Source organism: Gymnoscopelus microlampas (assembly GCF_963454915.1).
Source record: "Gymnoscopelus microlampas genome assembly, chromosome: 23".
NCBI lineage: Eukaryota > Metazoa > Chordata > Actinopteri > Myctophiformes > Myctophidae > Gymnoscopelus > Gymnoscopelus microlampas.
Window position 1 is genome coordinate 24,932,047 of NC_139960.1, and position 13,975 is coordinate 24,946,021.

The 13,975-nt window shown below is 41.5% G+C and overlaps 1 protein-coding gene across 1 annotated transcript in view; it reads left to right on the forward strand.

Annotated features, from left to right (window-relative positions):
* The first annotated feature begins 315 nt into the window (after positions 1–315).
* Positions 316–13,975, forward strand: part of rassf8b (Ras association domain family member 8b) — a 40,584-nt gene continuing 26,924 nt past the window's right edge. Inside the window, exon 1 of the mRNA XM_084050460.1 lies at positions 316–674. The gene's annotated coding sequence lies outside the window, so the exon portion shown is untranslated. The remainder of the gene's footprint in view (positions 675–13,975) is intronic.

The window sequence follows — 13,975 nt, forward strand, 5'->3', positions numbered from 1 at the left end:
CTGCAAGTAGGCTACTATTAGTCAAGTAAATGTAGTGTTACTGTCCACCGACCACTGCACTAATGTTACCATGAGGCATCAAATCATGCATGTCACACAGCCTGAGTGGCTTTTATGTCATGTGTCCGCAGCTCTGTCACTGTGTGAGTGCTGCTGCTAGCGGCCAGTGCATTGCAGCTTTAACCGGTCCATAATGCCTTGCGGTGTCCCAGTTCTGTTCCAGTGTAATTTACAAGGCAGGGAGCTGTGTGTGTTTTTAAGTGTGTGTGTGCGTGTGTGTGATGATGATGATGATGATGTGAGAGAGGAGGAGAACCAATACGCTACGACCGTACGGAGGAGCAGCACGGAGCAGCGTTCATATCATGTGGATGTGTGTGCTCCCCATGTCGGATGTCCAGTGACCACCCTGCGTGTTTACAACACGCGTGAATGAATGTGCGATCCCGCAACGCACCGCAAACTTTGATCGCCGGGGGAAGGAGGAGCAGGAGGACGAGGCTGATGATTCAGGCCAATTATAACAAAAAACGCAAAAATACTAGTGGCCCACCTTAACATGCTCGCCAAAGTGTTTGATTTGGAATTGATTCCAGGACGGATTCCCGAGAAGACTGCGACAGAGACAGAGCCTGGGCTGGGACAGCACCACTGAGGCTTCCTTCAGCACAGAGGTACAGTACAGAGGGCTTTAATGCAGTGAAATTATACTGTAGCCTCACCGGCTGCACTGACTGTATGTATGCCGGGGATCACTAAGTTAAATGCGTCAGTCAGCTGTGGACGTTTGGCAGCAAGCAGCAGTGGTGGAATAGAAGTACTCCAATGTTTTACTTAAGTAAAAGTATCAGTATACTGCAATGTAGAAATGCTATGGTGCAGGTAATAAGTCTGGAATTCAACATTTACTTGAGTAAAAGTTCATAAGTATTGGTATCAAAATGTACTTAAAGTACCAAAAGTAGAAGTACTCACTATGCAGAATGTCCCATTTCACAAGTTTTCAAATGCATAAAATGTATAAAAATCTTTTGAAAATAGCAGATGTACAAGCTCACAATATGTCAAGATGCATGCTTGCTTGTAGATCGGCTATTTAGAATTGGCCGAAATGTATAGTATGTGTTGTAATAATAATCAAAATCTACAAAGTAACTAGTATACTAAAGTTTTCAAATAATTGTATTGGAGTAAAAGTACAATATTTGCCTCTGAAATGTAGTGGAGTAGAAGTAAAAGTATTGAACATTGGAAGCACTCCAGTAAAGTAAAAGTACCTCAAACAATTTCTTAAGTGCAGTACTTGAGTAAATGTACTTACTTTACACCACTATGAATGGGAACCGTGATATGGTAGCCTACTTTGGGGGGGGGGGGGGGGGTAGAGAGAGTTGTGTTGACCAGTGCAGTGGTTCTCAAACTTTTTCATTTCAAGGACCCCCAGTTTGGTATGTATTATTAGGCCATGGACCCCCACAACTCAAACCCATTTGCACATTCTCAGAGTTACGGACCGTAAGAGTCCATTTGGTTCTTAACTATCAACCATTTAACTGGGGACCCCCTGGAAAACCCCCAAAGGACCCTTGGGGGGTCCCCGGGCCCCACTCTGAGAACCACTAGTGTAGACATCACAGATTGCTCAATAGTTGCAGTTTTCTCACAGGGGGCCTGCACTGTCCTCAACTGTTTTGTCTCATATGCAGCTGCAGTCCTAGTTTAAAGGGGAAGTTCACCCCAAAAATGACTTATTTTCTATCAATTACACAGTAGGAGACTCCCTACCGGAGACATTAACATCTTTCTGCCGGTCATCAAATGATTGGCTCAGTTTGGCTCTGTTTTTACAACAAAAACAAAAAGATTCAATTCAACGCTTCATGGGGTGTGTAATTGATAGAAAATAAGTCATTTTTTGGGTGAACTACTCCTTTAAACCTATTAAACCAACATGACTGATTATCATTTCCAGTGATCGTTTCATGTTTTGTTAAGTAAATGGAAATAAATAAATTAGACACATTTTAACTGATTTGTATACTTCTGGTTTATATTATGGCAAAATTGCCTCTGTTGCTTGTTAAGATTTGTCCCTGTCAAATTGGAAATGGAAATAATCAGTGGCAAGACAGGAAGTAATCATGTACTTGAGCAGATTTCCAAAGTACTAACTGGTAAAGATGAATAATTTGCCTAACCGTAAACCTCTGTGATGTGGTGTTTGTGAAGTGATGAGTTGTGAATCATACAGTACAGTTAGACTGTAACCGCTATGATGTGGTGTTTGTGAAGTGATGTGTTAGACTGAGTCATACAGTACAGCTAGAGTGAAAATAAGTAAAGGCTTATGAACTACAGTGCATGTGCAAGGGAGCCTGTTGCTAACAATGAGATGGATCATAGCCTAAATGACATTTTTTTTACCCCTTTTTCTCCCCAATCGTTATGCCAATTGATTCCTCCCCACACCACACAAATTTCTGTGTTGTCACTGCTGTTGTATACTACTGACTCACCCACCAGTGAGAGAGCCCCCCCGGGAGGACGTAGAGCCTTCGTGCTACTCTTCCCGCCCAACACTCCCTGCTGACAGGTGCCGCCCCAGCCCGTAGGATTACGTGCAGTGACAATTATCACCCTCAACGCCCGGCTTCCCTCCCCCGAACACGGACCAACTGTGTTCCTGTAGTAGACGCTCAACAAAGCCGGATGCACCACTGTGGATTTCGAACCCACAGCATCTGTGGTGGTGGGCAGGCTCTTTACCACTGTGCCAACCGAGAATTCGAAAAATCTCGTCTATGTATTGACATGTCCAAAGTGGGGACGCCAGGATTATTGTGGGTCTGTTGAAAACAGATTATTTGAGTACTTTGGGTACTTGGAGATCAGGGAGCCTTGAATCATTCACTCTGTCATCTGTTTTATTGTATTTTTCTTTTTTTTACTGTTTTATTTCGATTGGACAGTGAACAGAGAGACGGGTAAGGCAGAACATGTAGCAAGGTGCATCAGGTCTGATTCGAACCTGAGTCACCCTTCAGAACGTACCATAGCCATATTTATGTGGTACTGTGCTGTTATGCGCTCTTACTCACTGAGCCACCAAGCCCCACTATCGTATTCCACAACAAACTCACCCTCCTCCTCCTCCCTCTGAATCACCCTGGGCCTGATCACCCACAATCTTCCTCTTGTCTTTTCACTCAGTTTAAATTGATTAGCTATGGGAGACAATCCTTCCAATCCTGTCTTCTTCTCTCCCCATCTTTCCTTTTCTTTAGTCTTTATGGGATCATAAGTGTAGCAGTGTATCATTTGGGCTGTGACTAATGAAGGCCAGATGGCAGATGTTTGGTCTGTGTCTGACAGTGACAGGTCCGATGACGATCCCGTTTTTTTTTAGAGCCCTACACGACCAATCACCGATTATTTGACAGATTTCTTTTTTTAAAGGCAACATTTACTAATCAAATTGACAACAAATTGATTAGAATCTTTACAAGCTCACAATGTGTTGCAAGCTCAAAACGAGTTGCATCACAAGCTTGTAGATCTGCTATTTGTGAACATTTTAAAAGGTAACAATCGGCTACATAATTGCCAATACATCGATATGTCATCAAAAAAGTCAAATAATGACCCTGCTGGTTCTTTGTAATGTTGGTGATGAGAGTTGAAGCTTTTCTACTGTTAGCCTACACTTCAATGTTATTTTTCCTACAATAATCTATTACCTCTTCTATCAACCACTAGTGTACTTTAAGGAACCAGAGACAGACGCCTGCACACTGTCTTCACTTGCTCGATAGAGATTTAATAAGCAACATTTCAGCCATTAACCACTAGTGTAAAATACGGCCCATCAGCGAGCAAGCCTCCCACCCATCTGCCACTGTATATAAGCCATAGCAGTTTAGTCCATCTGGCCTCAGTAACACTGCCACTACAAAACTGATATTTGTTTACCCATATGGAAAAAGATCTGATTACTGTTAATCCCTCCAAAATATGACATAAAGTAGCCTAGTTGTCCTCCATGTAGGCAGCAATTTAAAGTTCAGTTCTACACTGCATTGGGTTTAGCAAACAACCTGCCTGGACTCTTAAGCCCAGCTATCATATTCCACTATTTGTGGACCTAAATAGCTCATGTATTCCCAGTTGTGTATGATCTGAGGACAATCTGATCAGATGGCACCCGTTTAATGACCCGTGATGTATTGTACCGTGACCCTCACTGCAGCGGTGAAAAACATTTGATGTCATTTGGATGTGTAAATGGTGTCTCCCCACCTCTCATGGCCAGCTTTAAGCCCAGAGTCTTACAGGGTTAAAAGCTTAAAGGCAAGCTGATTACTTCTAACTTTTGAGACTGCAGCGGGCTACACTGGCTGCTTGCCAGTCAGGGGAATATAATTTGCTTGGCCACCCTCGATAGGGCAAGTGTCAAGTGTAGGACAGTGGAAAATGTAATTCCTCAAAGCTATTCAAAAGTTGACACAAATAGTAGCCTGAATGTCAGTTGTCGTCGGTGAGTGAAGGTGTGACACTGTCGTGAGACACTGACAGAATGTAGAATAGGCGTGATTGTTTTTGTCTTGTGTCGGTCCAAGGAACTATTATTTTTGACATTTAGGCCGAAGTGCAATTAGTTAACAGCTTGGTAGCAAACTGTGGTCATGGAGTAAGTTCTGGCAATGTAGATAATAGCTTTAATGATGCCAAGATTAGGGGTTCTGTGCCCCATGTTGCTCAATGGGTAAAGAATGAGGTTAACACTGCCAGAACTAGGGGTTCCGTTTCCTGTACAGCAGCTCAATGGGCAAAGCATGGCACACAGATCTGTTAGTCAAAGCTTGTCATGCCAGTGCTGTTGCCATTTTTCTGTACGAGTTGCGTTATACAGTACATATGTAGGCTATGTTTGTGCATAATGTAATAAATATTGCATGTGCATTTACCTTTTTTTTTCTTTTCTTTTTTTGATAGAGCATGGCACTAACATGCCATGGTGAGCAGTTCTCTTTCCACAGGCTCCACCTTTCTATAGACAATCTTCTTCATTGTATTGCATTGTGCTTTGCATACACGTACCTATCATATGCTATATTATGTTACATATATAGGATCTAAAACACTGTTGTTTTCATGGTTTGTGTAATTATAGGGCAGTTTTCTTGTTTGTGTTTGATGAAACCTCAAATGGTTCTTCTAACATGGTTTCCTCTGACTCTGTTAGACGAGGCCTGCCCTGTGCAAATGGAAACCTGCTCAGTTTAATTAGTCCTTAGAGCTTTTCTATTCAGCTTATTTCTGCCTTTGGTAAGCCTAGCCTGCAGCAGCATCAGGCCACTTGTTTAAGCCTGATTCATACTATAGTTGCACACCGGTGTGGTGCACCAAAAATAGCAGATCTACAAGCTCATAACGCATCGCTTTGCGACACATTGTGAGCTTGTATGTCAGATATTTATTTTACACGGTGCATCAAAGTACAGATCAGGCATTAGTGGCAGAGGAATGAGAGGTGCAGTGCAAAGGTAGTGGGGTTGAGAGGTTATGAAGGTAGTTGGGAGGTTTTATACATCTGCCATATAGTATGTTGATGTAGGGGGCGGCCATAGCTGAGTGGTTAGTGAGCCTGCCTAGGGAGCCAGAGGCCCTGGTTGCCCCAGGTTCGATTCCAGGCCAGGCCAGCATATGTGTCGATGAAATGAAATTTGTCCCTGAGCAAGACTCTTAACCCCTAATTGCTCACAGGTTCTCATTGGAAACAAGACCGCAAGGACTTTCATGAACGACCTGTTAAAAGGAATTATCCTTATCCTTATCTAAACTCTATAGTCTCATGTGAGCTGAGGGTAGAAGAGCTGTTACCTCCTCAACAAGAACAGCACCTCTGCACCACATGCCTCCACTTCGCAGTCATTTAATGCAAGTCTACATGGTTCTTTTTTTTTTTTAATCTACATTTTTCTCACACGTTTTTGTAACCCATTTTTCACCCAGTGCCAATGCCTAAGCTTGTAATGCTGGGCGCTACTCTCCCTCTGCCAGCCTGGGGAGAGCCCCGAACTGAGCTCATGCTTCCTTCAATGCATGAGGAGTGAGCAGGCCGCTTCTTATCACCTGACAGGGGGGAGTTTCTCCGGTAGGATGTAGCGCGTGGAAGGAACACGTTATTCCAACCAGTTCCTTTCCCCTCCATCAGGCGCCCTGGCTGTACATGGTTCTTTTGATGTATTTTAATGTGTTAATTTTATGTGGCTGGCTCATTATGGTTCTTGACTTCCTGTGCACTGTAACTAACATATGTTGCCTGTTTTGGGCTCACGTTCTTTTTATCATGCTTCTTTCCAGTTTGAGAGAAATCAGTTCTCCTGTACAGTATGTAGCTCGAAATTAAAGTTAGTGTGGAGTAATCATTTCTTAATCTCATTGTTAGGTAACGCACTACTGTCTTGTTATCATGTTTTTCAGCCTTGGCCTTATGATTATGTTCTGACAATCTGAATATTATAGAATCAAGACGCCATGGCATGAAGGCTTGGTAAAAAATGTTTTGAGTACAGCTTGATCCTTTGACACAAGCTCCCCTCTTATATTTGTATATAACTATGTTAGATGTACTTGACTGCCGACTTGGTTGATTCATATTCTTCTCCCGTGGGCTCATGTAATAAACTTCTATCTTATACTGCATTCCGCTGTGATAAAATCTACAAAACATTCAAGTGTGGTCAGCCACATTGCTGCAGAGTCGCCGTTGCTCAAGCCTCTCTGCGTAAATGAAAAATGTAATGGGTTAAATGGCACAGGGAACCGGTTAATGGCAGGAATTCGTTTTTCATCATTTTACAGAATGAAACAGTAATTGTGGGGAGAGATAAAGGGAGTGGAAATGGTGAAACAAAAAAACATATTGTCGTTTTGGGGTGGAAACCTCCTATGTCCAAAACGTTTACTTTTCAGGATTCAAATAAAAACAAATGAAAAAGTAGCAGATGAGCAAGCTCAAAAGTCGCGCCGCGTTTCGTGCTCGTGGATCTGCTACTTTTGATCCTTTTGTGTGACGCTGTAGTATGATGAAGTATAGGTAGGGCATTCATTTACAAAAAAACACAAAGTTAAAATATGGAGGTTTCCATATATGTAAGAGGTTTCTGCCCGACAGCAACGGTATTGATTGACGCTTCACTGCGTCATCGGAGTTGAAGCCAGCTCAACTTATTTTTGTAGCGCGTCACACCCGTCACACAGCGACAAGTGTCGGGCGTCACTTTGTGGCTTCATGTCGCCGGCTTCCATTGAAAATGACTTGTAGCCTGTTGCTTTGTCGCTGCTAGTGTGAACGCAGCACTAGAAATACAAAGTCTCCATTTGCCTCAACATCCTGAGTCATTCAGAATTCCTCGTTAGATGACACAGTGAAGCATTGTGCAGAAAGAAAAACAAAACCCAAAGGGAGTCCTTAGTCATTATTATTCCTCCTTTGATTCCTGGCCAGTCAGTCCAAAGACAGTTTAACACAGTCTTAAGTTGTGTCTAATGTCTTAAAGTTTATTAGGGCCCTGCATGAAATAGAAGAGCCAGTCTCAGTCTCTCCACAAATAGTGTTATCTTCTTGTGACCACTGTGGCAGGGCTCTTTCCGACCTGTCACAGTTCTCGTTTTTCTTTATGATTTTTCTGCTTCAGTTAAGCACGTACCGAGTAGACAGGAAAAACGGGAGACATGACAAGTGCACTGTATATGACATATGACAAAGGTCACAAGACGCCTCAAACTCCCTTCACCCAGAGCATCACAGAGCGATGTTCTCTCCCAACCACTGATCCACTGATTGCTGCCTGAACCTGCGTCCATGGAACAACACATGCACTGATTCTCATAACAGAAAAATGAAAATGTCACACCCTCCTCAGGCGAGGCTTGAGGTAGAATTCTGACATTTTCACTTCTCCACGTTTGAAATGCCCGCTCTTGCTGGCATTTTTCTTGGCTATTTCAAAGGCCGATCTGCTCCTATGGGCTGGTCTTTGAACGGAAAAAAAAGACCATAGTAGACTGCAGGCTGTTATTTTTGAAATGTACAATGCACTATCTATCCTTTCACAGTGTCAGGTGGAAAGATAATTTTGTCTACACAAACATTTTTTGTTTATTTTTCATGGGTGGAACTAGTGTGTTGTTGAAGATTAAACGTGTGATGTGACAATAAAGTTCTGATTACTGCTCCTGATAGATGTAAAATAGATATTTTCCTGCATGCTGTAGTAATTTGGTCAAATTCAAATTGACTTTTTATTAGAAAGTGAATAAAAGCAACATTTTTTTCCTATATATTTCTTTATTTTATTTTATATTAAAAACACATTACTATCAGGCCATCCATCAGTCACTGAAACAAATATGAACAAATATGAACTATATATTAAACAAAACATTCTGCTGAGAGTTGCTTTACTCTAAGTTAAAGATGTTCTCTTTTACTGTACCGGGTAGACAAGATTAACACTATACTGTAGGGCCTTTTGGAGATAATTTCAAGAGCCCTATAAACTAACATAATCGTTGGTGGAATGCATTAACATGGAACAAGGTAAACTTTGCTTTTTACATGAGTTACAAAAGATGCTGGGCTGAGGTGTGTTTGTATAGTCTCAACTATGCAGCCTTTCTCAACTTGTGACTGGAAAACATTCATCTTTTTGTCCTTGGGCAAGCAAGCAGTAATAATACTTATTGATTTTTCATGTGGTGTTCATGGTATGTGGTATAGTCTGTATATAAGGCCATGCATTTTTATATGCACCTTCGTGACCTCTATAAAGGCTGCGATGTGTTTTGAGTTATTTTTTGGTACATTGCGGTCGGTGTCGTAAGTCCAGGACAAATATCTCCTTTTGGGAGGTAATCTAAAGTAAACGTTCCAGAGCACAAGGAGAAACTACTGATTATATGTTTGATCCCTGCCACTGTAAAGGAAGTCCTTGAATGTGCTTCTGGCGACTGGCGGAATCATATTAAGTTGCTCTGGACAAGAGCACCAGCCAAAGACTAAACTGAACAAAACTAAATGACATGAAATGACAACTAAATGACCTAACCCTAAACAATATTACAATAACACATAGATTAATTACCTTAAAGTTAAGTAACCTAAACTTACAAAAGAATATGACAATAACACATAGACTAACCTAAACGTAACTAAAACATTATTACTACTAGCCTAATCTTATTGAAAGAATACAATAACCCAAAGCTTAATTTAACAGTAAAATAGATAATATTACAATAACTTAACAATATCAGTAACTAAACAGAGCCCACTTAGTAATCACTAAGAGTCCCTAATGCTCATATTGAGAAACCCCATACTAGCACCCCCTGCTGTGTCCCTGTTGACACATCAGTCCCAGCAGGGGACAAAGAGGAAGTGACAGTAAAGTGCAGTCCGCTCCTTAATTGTTGCAGTCTGTTTGGTTGTTTCTCTTCTTCTGACCATGCCAGCCAATCAGTGTAGTCATCTGTGTGAGGCCTCACACAAAGCCAGGGCCCCGTCGTCATAGTGATGGGATTGTTTGCATCCAGTCATGCCAACGTTTGTAGTTATGTGGGCGGTCCCTCCCCCAACCCCTTTGGCACGCGCGTGCAGACGAACTCACATGCGCACGCACTCCAATGGGCTCTTTTGTTTGTGTACAACTTGCTAGAGTACACCGTCCCCCCCCACACACACACAAGCAATCTATTACCTCATCTGTGTCCCTTTAAAAAAAAAAAGTTCCAACTGATTGCTTCATCAGCTCTTTATTACTTGTTCACTTTGAATGAAAAACTTCGCAACTATGGTATATTGATGATAACTTAAATAAGCTTTTATTTAAAAAAAAACATTTACAATGCTTGACATTACAACCATATAAAATAATACGATTTTGAGTAAGACTACCTTTCATTAGGCCTACCAAGAAGAGACAGAAATCTATCTCCACACCAGTTGTACGAGGACGGAAATCTATAGATGGTAGCATTAGAGACTTCAGTATTGAGTTTGAGTTTCACTAGTAGTTGATGTCACAACACAGATGTCAGGACATCTCACATAGAATAGAGACAGCTGTCCAGAGGGAAAGCTATTTCCAGAAAGAAATGCATGGAAAATACTATAGGCTGTCTTGGAGATAGAAAAAAAAATCTTGAAAGTGTTCTAAGCCCACCTCTGACCTCATGAGCATTGTCAGAGCATGTTTATTTGAATGATCAATCATTCATTTGTGTTGCGGCTTAGATCAATGGAAATAACATAGTTGTAGACTATACGTTAAGTTCCTATATCGCTATCACAATGAACACTAACGTTTTAAAGAAAAAATTGCATGATTTTTTAATATTAATGTTATCCAATTTAAAATTGGCTTAAGGGAGGGCCGGCCGGCCGGCTGGCCGGCGGACCTATAATGTCACGCTCATGTTACCATGACTCAGCGATAACCATATAAGGAGTTCCCACTGCAGCAACGCCCAAATATGGAGTGTGTTGCCTAACCTCAATGTGTCTCCATGGCATCAGGCACAAACAAATCACTCGGCTCCATACAGTATATGGGCAAAAAAGGGGGCATACCCATATATGGGCATATACTGATACGTTACTGAGTTATCAGGGATCTCTATATATGGGCATAAAGGGGACAAGGACTGACAGATACATAGATCTCCATATATAGGCATATCAGTCGGATTGGCGGTGTGACGTAGGTGTGAGGGCCGCATACCGGCCAAAGTCCTCTAGGGTTATTCAAATCATTGTGTTTTGCCAATTATTTGGGGGTCCACTGGCAATATCCACAAGCCCCACTAGTGGAAAGTGCCAACCCACAGGTTGAGGTTTTGAACTGGTTTTCACTGGACCCAGAGTTATGGAACATCTGCTCTGTAAACCTCCAAGTAAAAACAGAAAATCACTAAAACTAGAATTACCAGACTAACTCACAGTTTAAAGTCACATAAGTTTGTTTGATTTTTGTGCTTGGCAGCTTGGGAGTAAAACACACATGGATGAACTAACCTAAACCTAAGCAATGGACTAACTAATGTTAGGGTTGGTGGTAGACTGGAGGGGAGGGAAATATAAATATGGGACGGTGCAAGACGTTCCACGTACAGTAGACAATACACGTCATTTTATACTGTATACTGTATGGGTACTGTGCTCTCTATGGCTTTGTGCTCTGTGATTACAGATGATTTGGATAGGGGTGGTTCGCTGGTCCATTGTAACATGAAGTATTTAAAGGTAGTCTAAGTGATATTGTTTTGTTTAAACAAAAAGCTTTTGCTGAAAAGCTTAAAGCTCTGTATTCGGGTAGTAATCATTGCTATAAAGTGTTTGTTTTGTAACAAGGGTGTCCCCGTCACTCCAGCTATTCAATAAACAGAAAATGCATTTTCAGGTGGGTTGCCAATTTCAGCTCACTTGTAGATCAACTATTTTCGCTATTCGTCGTACGAAAAGGCATACAGACCTTGGTGGTGGTCATGGGTACTGTGTGATAATACGTCTATGACTGCTTTGGACACGACCTATTGAGATCCACAGCTATTCTCCAAGACGTACACATGGTTGCACGTACATAAACACAGATCACCCAGGAGCCTATGAGAGTTATGTCCACACCCTGATTTTCCTCCTTGAGGCACGGAGGGAATGTTGTTCATAGGGACGCAGAGTGAAGTCAAGTCTAAGTTTAGCCTGAAGAACTGCTGCCCAGAGACGATGGTTAATGACTATAGGAAAACATGGTACTCTGAAGTCCAGGTACCTGCCGATGTACTGCTGCTATGAGCCTTTTTAATTTGTATGATAGAGAATACATCATGCCAAAGTTCATGTTTAAATATGTAATCTGGCAGTGTGAGGCATCACAAGAATCAAGAGGGTTTATTTGTTGTCACTCACTCATACAGGTATAAGCAGCGAAATGGTATAAAATGTTATCTTACAGTATATTGTAAGGCGTTGCTGAAAAAGAGCATTCGTGCTCAGCGTACCTACCCTTGGTAAATAAATAAATAAAACAAGAAGAAAATAAGGTCAAAATGTACAGGCAATACACACAGAAAAAGAAACAAAAAGACATTTTTAACAGCAAGAAATCTCATCGGTCCATCAATTTTGTCATGTAATAACAGCTGTGCATATGACAGAGTTTGTTCCCGAGGCTCGGGAGGTAAAAAGGACATCTTTGGCTATCAGCAATACATACATACATACCTTTTTTAAAGCAACACTTTCATCATAATGTAGATGACACGTCCTTAGTGGTGCTTATTGTCAGTAGAACGTTTGTTTACTGATGTAGCCTAAATGTCGTTCCTTAGTATCCTTTCTGTTAACAGTACACCAGGGATGTTACGCACTGTGGGGGAGATAACAAGCTGTCAAGTTAAGTACTTAAAAACTCTGGCTGCCACCAGACCAGTTCAAATAACAAGGAAAGTGTGCTCAGTGAGTGATGTCCCTTGGTTCAGTGTGCCACTTAGAAGCCCTGAGGTCATTTCTACCTCTGTGGATCGTTGTGTGGTTCAGAACCGCCTTAGGAAAAACAGCCACAAGTGATATGTCATACAATAGGACAGGTGATAGACAAAATACAGTGTGGAAATATAGTGGTGTGTACCAGTATAATAGTCCTATAGAGCAAAAACATGGGTTAGAAATCCCTTCCCTGTGATGTGGCGTCCCATTCTTGATTACGGCGCCACAGCTGGACCTGCTGCCAGTGTCAGTCGTTACTACTGTATGCCCCGAGACACAGTTTAATGTCAAGTTTCAGCCGCCTCCCCCTGCATATAACCCACACGCACGTGCACAAGCAAGTACACACACACACACACACACACACACACACACACACACACACACACACACACACTGTGAAATGAGCAGCTAATGTGACAGCTATGTGCATGCTTGTAATTCTGTTACTCTGTCGTAAATGTTATGAGAGTGCAGATTTATGCGATTTATGATTTAAGTTACCCAAGTTCTTGCATAACATTGTATATACAAAATGTAAAAATACAAAAGAATAAACAACTAGCTTCCCTGGGAAATGTTTAAATCTCAGATGTTTGTGAAATTCTTCACAGACCTCCCCCTTCAATAGAGAAATGTGTCACCTCTCAGTGACAAACTTCACACAGAGACAAGTTAGTTTAGTCATGGTAACACAGTACATAATCATAAGAAAAAACACATTCTTGAGTTTAGGGGATCTTTAAAAAGGGTGAAAACCCTACCCCTACCAGGAGTTCTGGTGAGGGCATCTTTTTTTACATTTGTTGATTGTGACCTTGACCGTTGACCTTTTTGACCCAAAAGGCAAACATCTTTTCAGATAGCCTTCAGAACATTTCCAAGTTCTATGAAAATCCACCCATAGAGTATGTCCTCGATTTTGACCTTGATTGTGACCTTGACCTTTTTGACTCAAACGTGATTGCGTTTGACACAGGGACCCTTGTCAATTAAAGCCAGCACAGGATGGAGCATTTTGTTTGGACTCTAATCAGCTGAGAAAATAAACTGTTTATTTTCAAAAGCAGCGTTGTGCAACTGTTTCATCCTTTGCCTGTAGTCCCAAATTAAGCCAAAGTTCATGAAAATGGCATGTAAAATAACATACTGTTACCGTACCTCAGCTTCCCTGAATGAATGAATTTCTCTTGTCTATTCCGTTTTCAGTTGGGGATCCAATACAAATATTAAGTGGACATTGACATTTTTTCCAAATGTTAATCAGTGTTAAACACACTGCTGAATGTAAATAATGTATTCACTTTATTTGCTAGACTTGTTAAACAAGGCCGGGTCTAATAACACCATGGCTCCCATGTAGATTTCAGACTTCATTTGGTCAGTCTGGTCCGGTGCATCTCAGGAGGAGTAGCAACTAAGGTT